The 9,716-nt window shown below is 26.2% G+C and overlaps 1 protein-coding gene across 1 annotated transcript in view; it reads left to right on the top strand.

Annotated features, from left to right (window-relative positions):
• Positions 1-6,822: 6,822 nt before the first annotated feature.
• The window catches only part of LOC107473347 (uncharacterized), a 23,922-nt gene continuing 21,028 nt past the window's right edge, over positions 6,823-9,716 (top strand). The window contains exon 1 of the mRNA XM_052257732.1: positions 6,823-7,079. The gene's annotated coding sequence lies outside the window, so the exon portion shown is untranslated. The remainder of the gene's footprint in view (positions 7,080-9,716) is intronic.

Here is a 9,716-nt window from a genome sequence, read left to right as displayed (position 1 = left end):
ACGACTACTATCTCTTATGTCTTAAATATAAAGATTATGTTAATATAAAAACTACTTTCTTAATAGGCCTGTAAATTTTGTTTTATTTATAAAAAATATGTTTTATATACTAACAATAGAAAAGAGTTTTAATATAAGGGTAATTTATTATCTTTGAAATTTGACAAAAATTTTAAAAATATTTTTAAATTTTATTTTGTTTAAATTTTATTCTAAAAATTTTGGATTTGTATCAAATATATCCTTAAAAGTTAATTTTTCAAAAAATTAGGACGAATTCGATAACAATTTCATAAGAATAACCTTTAAAATAAGCAAATCAAGCATAATTTTCATGCATTATTATTGAATTAGTCTTAAATTTTTTAAAAATTTAATTGTCAAAGATATATTTGTTACAAATCAAAAATTTTTGGAATAAAATTAAAATAAAATAAAACTTAAAGATATTTTTAAAATTTTTATTAAATTTTAAGAATAAAAAATATACTTTACCCTTTGTATAAATATCAAATCATATATTATTGTCACATTTATAAAAATAATTAATTCTTAAATCCGCTACTTAAAACTCAGTTAAATGTATGTATGAATTCAGTTAAATTAAATAACTATGTAAAATTATTTATAATGTCAATTTATTAAAATTAAAATTTTGTGTTAAATGAAAGTAATGATGATAACTAAAAAAAATTAGTTATTATGGTAAATATTTTGCACCCTGAATAAGAAATTTTGAATTCAAATTTTAGACAAGACCCCTCTTAATATTTTTGCACTCTGAATAAAAAATATTTAATAAGAGTATTTTATTCAAAAAATTAAAATTTGTAGGCAAAATCCCTCTCAATAAACATCACATCTTTTTAAATAAATTAGAATAATATTTCAATCTAGATGAACATCCCTAAAAAGATTTTATCATCTAAATTTTAATAATTATATCATGTCTGCAATCTTTTACTCTACTAGTTATTGACTAATTTATTAATTAAAATTTGCTTAAAACTATGGCACTTATTAACTGTAAATTTCTTAAAGAAGATAGTCAGAATATTAATCAATAAATTAAATAAATTTTAACAAGCAACATCTATCTGTCAGTTAAGTAAAAGTATTAAAAACAAGACAGGATATTTGTTTTAAAATAAAAATATATTACTTTCAGCAATATACACCAAAAATAAGTTTTGGAGATGATAATGTCACTTCTGTTTTAATAATATTATTATTTTTTTATAAATTCATATAAAATACAATAAAAAAATCACATAAAAAATAATATTATCAAAAATAAAAGTTGCATTATCAGTTTTCTTAAGTTTACTTAATTGTCATGACAATATAACATGATCCAATGATTATATTAATAAAATTCATCCCACTTGAAAATTATTTAATAATATAAATTAAGAAGACTTATACATATAATTAAGTATAACAGCTGACAAAAAAATATTCTTAAATTTTATTTTATTTTAATTTTGTCTAAAAAAATTTCAATTTGTATTAAATATATTCTTGACAACCAAATTTTTTAAAAAAATTAAGATTAATCTAATAATAATTCATGATAAATATGTTTGATTTGTTTATGTTAAAAGTTGTTTTTGTGAAATTATTCTTGAATTGGTCATAATTTTTTTAAAAATTAGTCGTTAGAAATAAATTTATCAAAAACTTCTAAAATAAAATTAAAATAAAATAAAATTTAAGAATATTTTAAAAAATTTTAACAAATTTTAAGAAAAAAATTATTTCACCCTAAATTATATAATTCTTTATGTGGTCTTGAAAGAAAAAATACACAATAAAATCATCGTTAACAAAATATGTCTTAAAAGTCTTTTAATTAATATTACACTGCGGCCTTCCTATTGCGAGTTTTTAAATATAACACTTGCTTCTTTTCTGTCCAACCGGTTTACTTGCTTAATTAATAACTCTTAATTGTAACAATGCAAATCATGGCACCTTAAAAAAAAGTTTGTGAGGAGGTCGGTGATGAGATAGAAAATGTAATCAGTCACGGATTCACGGATCTAAAAAATTGTCAAAAATGATTTAATTGACAAATTAAAATAATAAAATAATAATAAATAATTTAAAATTTTATTTTTCTAAATTTTATAGTTTGAAAAGATTGAATAATTTTTTTATTATTAATATAATTAAATAACTTTTTTTATATATGTTACTAAATAATTATTTAAAAATTTATTTCGCATACAATTACGAAGTCGGTTGTTTTTATGATGTTCATAACAAAAAAAATTCTTTCAACTGATACAATTGCTACGAGCAAAACTAAAGTTAACTTCAAAAGATGAAACAATAATAGATAAACAATATGTTTTCGAGTCTCAACCAATTTTTGAAAAAGAGCACAAATCCTATTTAAGTTTGAGAATTGATAATCAGAACGCACATTTAATATGAAGTTCTCAAGTTGACTATCAAGTATCAAAAGTTGAGTGGAAGAAAATTTTAATGGATAGAATTGAGCTAATTAGATCAACTTCTTCTTAGCAAATGTAAAAAATAAGTGTCTTAGATTCAAACAAGTTATATAAAGAAGCAATTAAGTATTCACCGCTATAAAACGATTGTTGAGTTTTTGAAGTTGTCTATCAACTACTTGATAGAATATCTCAACTTAAAAATTATGCAAATTTGTGAATATACAAAAATCATTAACAAACACAATTATCAAACAATGAAGCAAGCAGATCAGTGATTCAGTATTTCAGGCTTTCGGTGAATCATGAATGAATGTACCAAGAGTCCAAGGAGGCAGACTTTTAGTATTTCAAACTTTTAGTAATGTTTTATTCAGTTGCTTCGCTGGGCTGAACTGCTAAATCCAAGAGGTAGAACACAGCAGTGGTGCAGCGCCTAGTCCCAGCGACAGCAAGACTGGAAGACGAAGGCGAAAGGCTGAACTGTTGAAGACTGAAGAGCAGGGACCGAGGGATGGATTGCAGAAGAAGGAGACAAAGCCAGAAGAGTTGAAGTCCCTAAAGAGGAACGCAGAAGAAGAAGGTAGAACCAGAGTACCAGATAACTAGTAAGACAGTGAAACGCTGAAAAAGAAGGTAAAGACACCAAAAGCAGTGGCAGAACCACACAGGCACACAGCCAGTGACGCCGAAGAAGAAGGCAGATTCAGAAGCTGAGACACGCGGAAGAAGAAAAAAGGCAATGCAAGGAGATTTATATACAACAATAGAGCTGTGGAAGAAATGCTGAAAGGGGGGCAGCGGCGCATAACCATCAGCGATAGTGAGTCAATGACATCAGCGGAAACGCAGAATAGCGGCACTGGCAGCAGTAGCTCTCGAGGGCGGAGGCTGGAGCAGGCGAAGAAAATTGGAAAAAGGAAAAAAAAGAAAAGGATTAGAGATTGGGGAGGTGAATTTGGGGGGTAGGGTTAAAATTAATTAGGTAATAGGAACAAATAAGGTATATCACTAAAAACCACTCGGTATTTTTTCAAATTTCACTAGTGACACTTGCTCCACGACGAGAAGAGTGCATCCGTCCTTAATTGTAATTGACAAAGCAACGATGCAAGAAGAACAATGACATATTTTGAGTCGATTATTATCTAATAAATAAATAATTGAAGGCGATTTAAAAAAGAAAGTAAATTTTTTTTTATATTTGCACTAAGAACAATTTTAGAAATTCAACCAAATTTTAAAATTATTTTTTAAAACAAAGGGACGACACATAAGGTTGATACACAATTTGTTAGATAGATTTTAGATTGTAAAATTTTTTTTTAATGCAGTTATATCGCCATTTTTTTTATATATGATAGATGGTATTATTAGTATTGGACTTAGTTACAGGGATCTTTCTCATGATAATTTAAGGGTTTATTTATTGGTTCATCTTTAAAAAATGTCAAATACTGGTTGATTAGTTATAGGAGTGTTTGGAGAGAAATTGAATGCATTCTTATGACTGATGGTTGAACAGATTAAAGATAAAAAATATTGATTAACTTCTTGGTGTATTATTCTAAAAGTTTGTGCTTTGTAAAATTTGTAGATACTTAAAATATAGTTTAAAATACTTTAATGTTGTGTAACTTGTTTTCTGAGGTGATTGAATAAATTGACCCTAATGATATTGTGCATGTTATAACTGACAATGTTGCCAATTATATTGCTACTAGTAAGTATCAATCAGAAATATGAGAATATCTATTGGTCACCATGTGTTGCTCATTGCTTTAATTTTATTTTGAACGATATAAGTAGCATGGTAAATATTTCTAACCTTGCATCATGTGCTTCCAAGATTATATAGTATTTGTGTACAATCATATAGTCTTCTTATCTCGACTTAGAAAAAGATCTACTTAAAAAGAAATTGTCTGTCTTGGTACAATTTGCTCTGTTACTGTGTTTATCACATTAAAGAGATGTTTAAGCAAAATAAAATTGCATATCAATCATACAAAAATATTATCAATTCAAGATGGGACAAGCATTTGAAAAAATTAAGATCTTCATGTAACAGCCACTACAAGAAATTCTTTGAAAACCGTCAGATCTACCAAAAAAATCTGTCGATAATATGTTTACCGTCGAATTTAACATCGAAATAAATCCGACGGTATAAATCTCGTTGATAATTATTTACAGACAGATTTTTTCGTCTGTCATTAATTACCGTCAAAAAATTTTTGCCATTTTTGTTCTGAAATAGCAGACTGTACACCTTCAATTGCAAATTATAAACATAATCAACACACAAACTATAAACATAATTAGCACACAAATTATAATTAAACAACCAAATCAAAGTTCATATATTTAAATGAGTAAATTGCAACAAATCTAGTAAAATTAACATCAATCAACTCAACAAAATTAATTCAAAAAATAATTAACTTAGATAATAATAAACTTAAAAAATTAACAACAATAAATAATAAATTAATAATTAATTTAAAAAATAAATAAATTAAAATTAATTCAGAAAATTAAATTACACCTAAAGCCGTTATCACTGCTCTGATACACAAATTAACCATCAACAAACATCATCTTCCACTACCAACCCAACATGGATGTTAATTTTAAACCGCGACAAATTAAAACTAAATAAATAATTATATAATTCTCATTAACATCTTATCAAAACACAACTCTTTCCACTAATATTTTCACACTCAAAAATTAGAGAATGTATTAATAATATTAATTTAAATACAAAATAAAAAATAAAATATTAATTACCTAATATTTCACTTGTATAATTACCTAAAATATTAAGAAGACGTCACCTATTTTGGTTGTCCATTGCGATCAGTAACAGCAGTAGATGTGCTATTAGCTTCTTTTATGTGATGTCCCATATCATTACTACCATTTTCATTTGCAATCTTTTCAAGTTATAACAGAGAATTTTAATAGTACAAAAAGCAAAACTAAAATTAAGAATAAAAAATTAAGAATAAATTAAAATAAAAATCATAATAAAATTAAGAACAAATTAGAATAGAAATTAGAACAAAAAATAATGAATTCATAAATAAAAAATTTTAAAATTAAAATAAAACAATGAATCTAGAATAATCATATTTGTTTCGTTCTCTCTCACGTATCACATGTGCAAACGTGATATGTGCAACAACAAACTATCTTATCTTGTTTACGATATAAACGAGATATACACATATTTATTTCATTTAAACTGTAAACAAGATTTGTAATGCAAATCGATAAAAATATTTTAAATTATCTATTTCTGTAAATAAAATATTTATTTTATTTATTTATTTAAAAAAATGGATTAATCTCTACATACAAGTGTTTTGCACGTACAAACTTTATAAGTCTGAAAAAAACGAAACCCACTAAACGCTCATATTACGTGCCTCCTTAACAGACTTTTAAATCAATTCAAATCAGTTAGCGCGCAAATATATAACTTACATTTTTCAAAAGATTTCGTTTCTTTTTTCGATTTTCTTACCAAATTTGTTGGATCTCTTTCATGCGTTATCTCTTTACCTTTTTATTCGTTGTTTTACCTGCGTTTAGCTTATTTTTTTTAGATTTTCATGATTTCTGAAATCAAGCTTTGAAATTGTTTTGAAGATAATGGAACTTCAGAAATACACCCAAACGATTACAAAAATACACTCAAAGGATTACAGAAATACACCCAAAGGATTTAAGAAATACATCCAAAACATGGGGAGACAGTATATTTCTTCTTGAAATCTTTTAATGTTTACTAGTTAAGGATGAGGCACATGGCAGAGACAATTTAGAAAAACAAACCTAGAAGAATAGTAGAACAGTACCTTGAATAATATTTCTTCGTTTTTTCTGGTGATTTTTTATGGAGATTTGTATATTTTTTTCTTGGTTTTTTTTACTCTTCGTGAGGAGTTGGAACGTTTCTTCAGAATTGTAGTTTGTTTCGCATGTCGCTTGAATCTTGACGGTTTACATTTTGATTGAGAAAGAAAAAGAAGAGTGCGGCATAATGAACACGTGCGTTGGACGCTTGATTTTAAAAAAGTGGTGCGCGTGTCTTTTTTTTGGACTTAGGCCAACTTGTATAACTTGTAAGCTAAATAGGCTTGTATATGTAGCAGACCTAAAAAAAAAATAGTATTTATAAATCCTCAACAGCTATTTCCTTTTTTTTTTTAATTCTTCCCTAACAAATACTCTTCCTCCAGCAATATTTAAATATACGTAACAACCAGAACCACTTTATTAATAATAGAGCGCGCTCTATATATCTCCACTTGGTAGTGAATTGCTGATTAAGACATGAATACATGATTCCACCTTTGATTTCCTATTTTCCGAAACTCAATTTTCAAGCGATCTCAAGGCTTTGAAGTGACTGTAGGAATGCCTCTGTAGCCTCTCTCTCTTTTCACATCTCCTTTAGTCTTTTATAAAGCCTTCTGTTATATTCATATCAAAAAGAAAAAAGAAAAAAAATACCTTCTTTTGGATCAGGACTTCTATGGTTGGCTGTTTGTCTTCGGCTTTTGGTTATGGATTAATTACAACATGTGATACATCCTTGTTGAAGTGGAGGTTTGTCTCATTCTTAATTAGCCTAGTAACTTTCTAATATTTTTTTGTTGTCTAGTAACTTTCTAATATATAGTAAACTATTATTTTGACTCCTTACATTTTTTTTTTAAAATAAAATGAACTAAACTGAAAAATTAAAAAAACATTTTAACCATCCAACAATTATCTTTATCTGATAAATTATATTAAATACAGACAGATATATATCTTTTAAAAGACTCTAGAAATTAAATTTTGATGTAGTTCTTTTATGAGTGTATGTTTGTTTTTAAGAATTCTAATTTGTTCCTTGAAAATATCGTATTCCAATAATTTTTTAAAATTTAACTCCTAGAAATATTTTATTTCAAGGAAAAATTTATGGCCATAAATTTAAAATTTTACTTTTATCCAAAAACGTCGTAGATATATATATTTGATATTGTCATGTCAAAAGAACAAAAATTAATTAACATATAAAATTATTATTGTATCTTTCAATTAGAAAAATAATAATGTCAACGTGATATTTTTATATTGTATGTTGGTATGAATTTAAGGAAAAAAAATAATATTAAAATAAGAGTATTAATTCCTATTCTCCTCGATTATTATATTTTTGTCAAGGAGATTCTCTTTCTATTGATTAGAGTATTTTGAAAATTAAGAATCAATTTCAGCTATAATAAAACAAACATATTGATAATATATTTTTGAAAATATTAAAATGAATCTGCAATAATTTATAATACTAAACGAACAAGAATTTTATAATACTGAAATATAATATTTCTAAGTATTAGGGGTGCACATGGGCCGGGTGAAGCCGGGTTTGATGTGATCCAGACCCGACCCGAAATATACACCGGGTCTATTTATTAGACCCGAACCCGGCCTTAAACCCGATGAAACCAATACACTTTCGGGCCACAATTATACCGGGTGAAAATCGGGTGAAAACCGGGCCGTTAACATTACATTACGTTGATACCTTCTTGTAAACTAGCATGTAAAAATATCCAAATTTCCAAGGCTCCAACCATTAGTTAACATGGTAAAATTCACTTAGAAAAGTATAACAAGAACCAACCATTCTTCAAAATTAAAGCATAACCACAATCAATATTAAAGCATAACCACAATCAATACTAATATTGTCTAATAATACCAAATATTTAAATCAATACAAATAACACAATCTTATGTATTAGTCTAAAAACTTATGCATTCTAAAGATAAAACATTAACTTATAGTCTTATAATGACTAATAACACAAAATATTAAGGTTTAAAATACTTAAATTCCACGTAAGAATAGTCATGATCCATCACTAATAACACAAAATATTAATTGTGTATGATGACCGGGCCACCGGGCCGACTTCGGGTGACCCGAGCTATGGCCCGGACCCGACCCGAAATAATGACCGGGTCTATTTTTGAGACCCGTACCCGACCCTAAACCCGATGAAATCACTCCAAATTAGTTCCTAAAGTGTACGGGACCGGGCCGGACCTTCGGGCCGGGCCGGGTCTGTGCACCCCTACTAAGTATAATGCTTTTGGGAATATAATTTTTGGGAATATATTTTTAAAACTTGTTGAAAAAAAATACTTACTATGTGATCTTTCAATTTTCCAAATTTGATCATTTTATCCTAAGTGGACATTTGTTTTAAGAAATTCTTATTTACTCCTGGAAATTGTTCACGGAAATTTATTATTCATATGCTTGTTTGAAGTTTTAAAACCTAATTCATAAGAATAACTTATGAATTTAATTTTCAGGCATGCATCCACGATATAAAAAGTTTTACAGTAGTCGTGTGTAGTCACATAAGTAAAAATAATCCATTTTTAAATTTATTACTTAAAAAAATATTTTAATATATAAATATGATTAGATAACCATATAAAATTCTTTACATTATTAATAGTAGAGTAATTCACCTTAATAAAAAGTTTAAAATTTAAAATTATACAAATGTCCTAAATATAATTTAATTACGTCTGTTTTATTTATATATATAATTTGATTCGATTTATGCTATTTATTACATATAAATTAAATTAACTTAATTCAATTTACTGTTAGTACATTATATATATAGTAAATCGAATCAGATTTATTTGATTTGTTATTTATATAAGTTACTGTTAATTTTTACTTTTAAGTTAATTTTTTAGTGCTTAAGAAAAATTAATACACAAATTAATTTTTAACGTTCTCTGTTAGACATAATAGTCCTCAACAAAAATTAAAACACAAATCAATTTTTAATATTTTTCTCACATAACAGTTTTCGTACATTTTATTTTTACTATATGTCGATCTTTATTATTATTAACTTAGTTTTGTGCATGTGGACAATGACACTAGCATATATTAATACACTCTTTTCGTTAGAAACAAGTAAGGTGAATAGTGATACTTTAAAATCTAAATTAATTTTTTTTAATACAAACATATTTTTTAAAATAGGACATCTTTTGATTATATTAAATAGTTTTAACCTTGAATTTTTTGTAGAATAATCTCTAATAATTTTATTGATTATTATTATTATTATTATTATTATTATTATTATTATTATTATTATTGAGTGACTATGTATATATATATATATATCCTTTTTATATTAGAAATACATACATAAC

Source organism: Arachis duranensis, chromosome 2, assembly GCF_000817695.3.
Source record: "Arachis duranensis cultivar V14167 chromosome 2, aradu.V14167.gnm2.J7QH, whole genome shotgun sequence".
Lineage (NCBI taxonomy): Eukaryota > Viridiplantae > Streptophyta > Magnoliopsida > Fabales > Fabaceae > Arachis > Arachis duranensis.
Note: the sequence above shows the minus strand (reverse complement) of the source record. Positions and strands in the feature narration are given on the sequence as shown.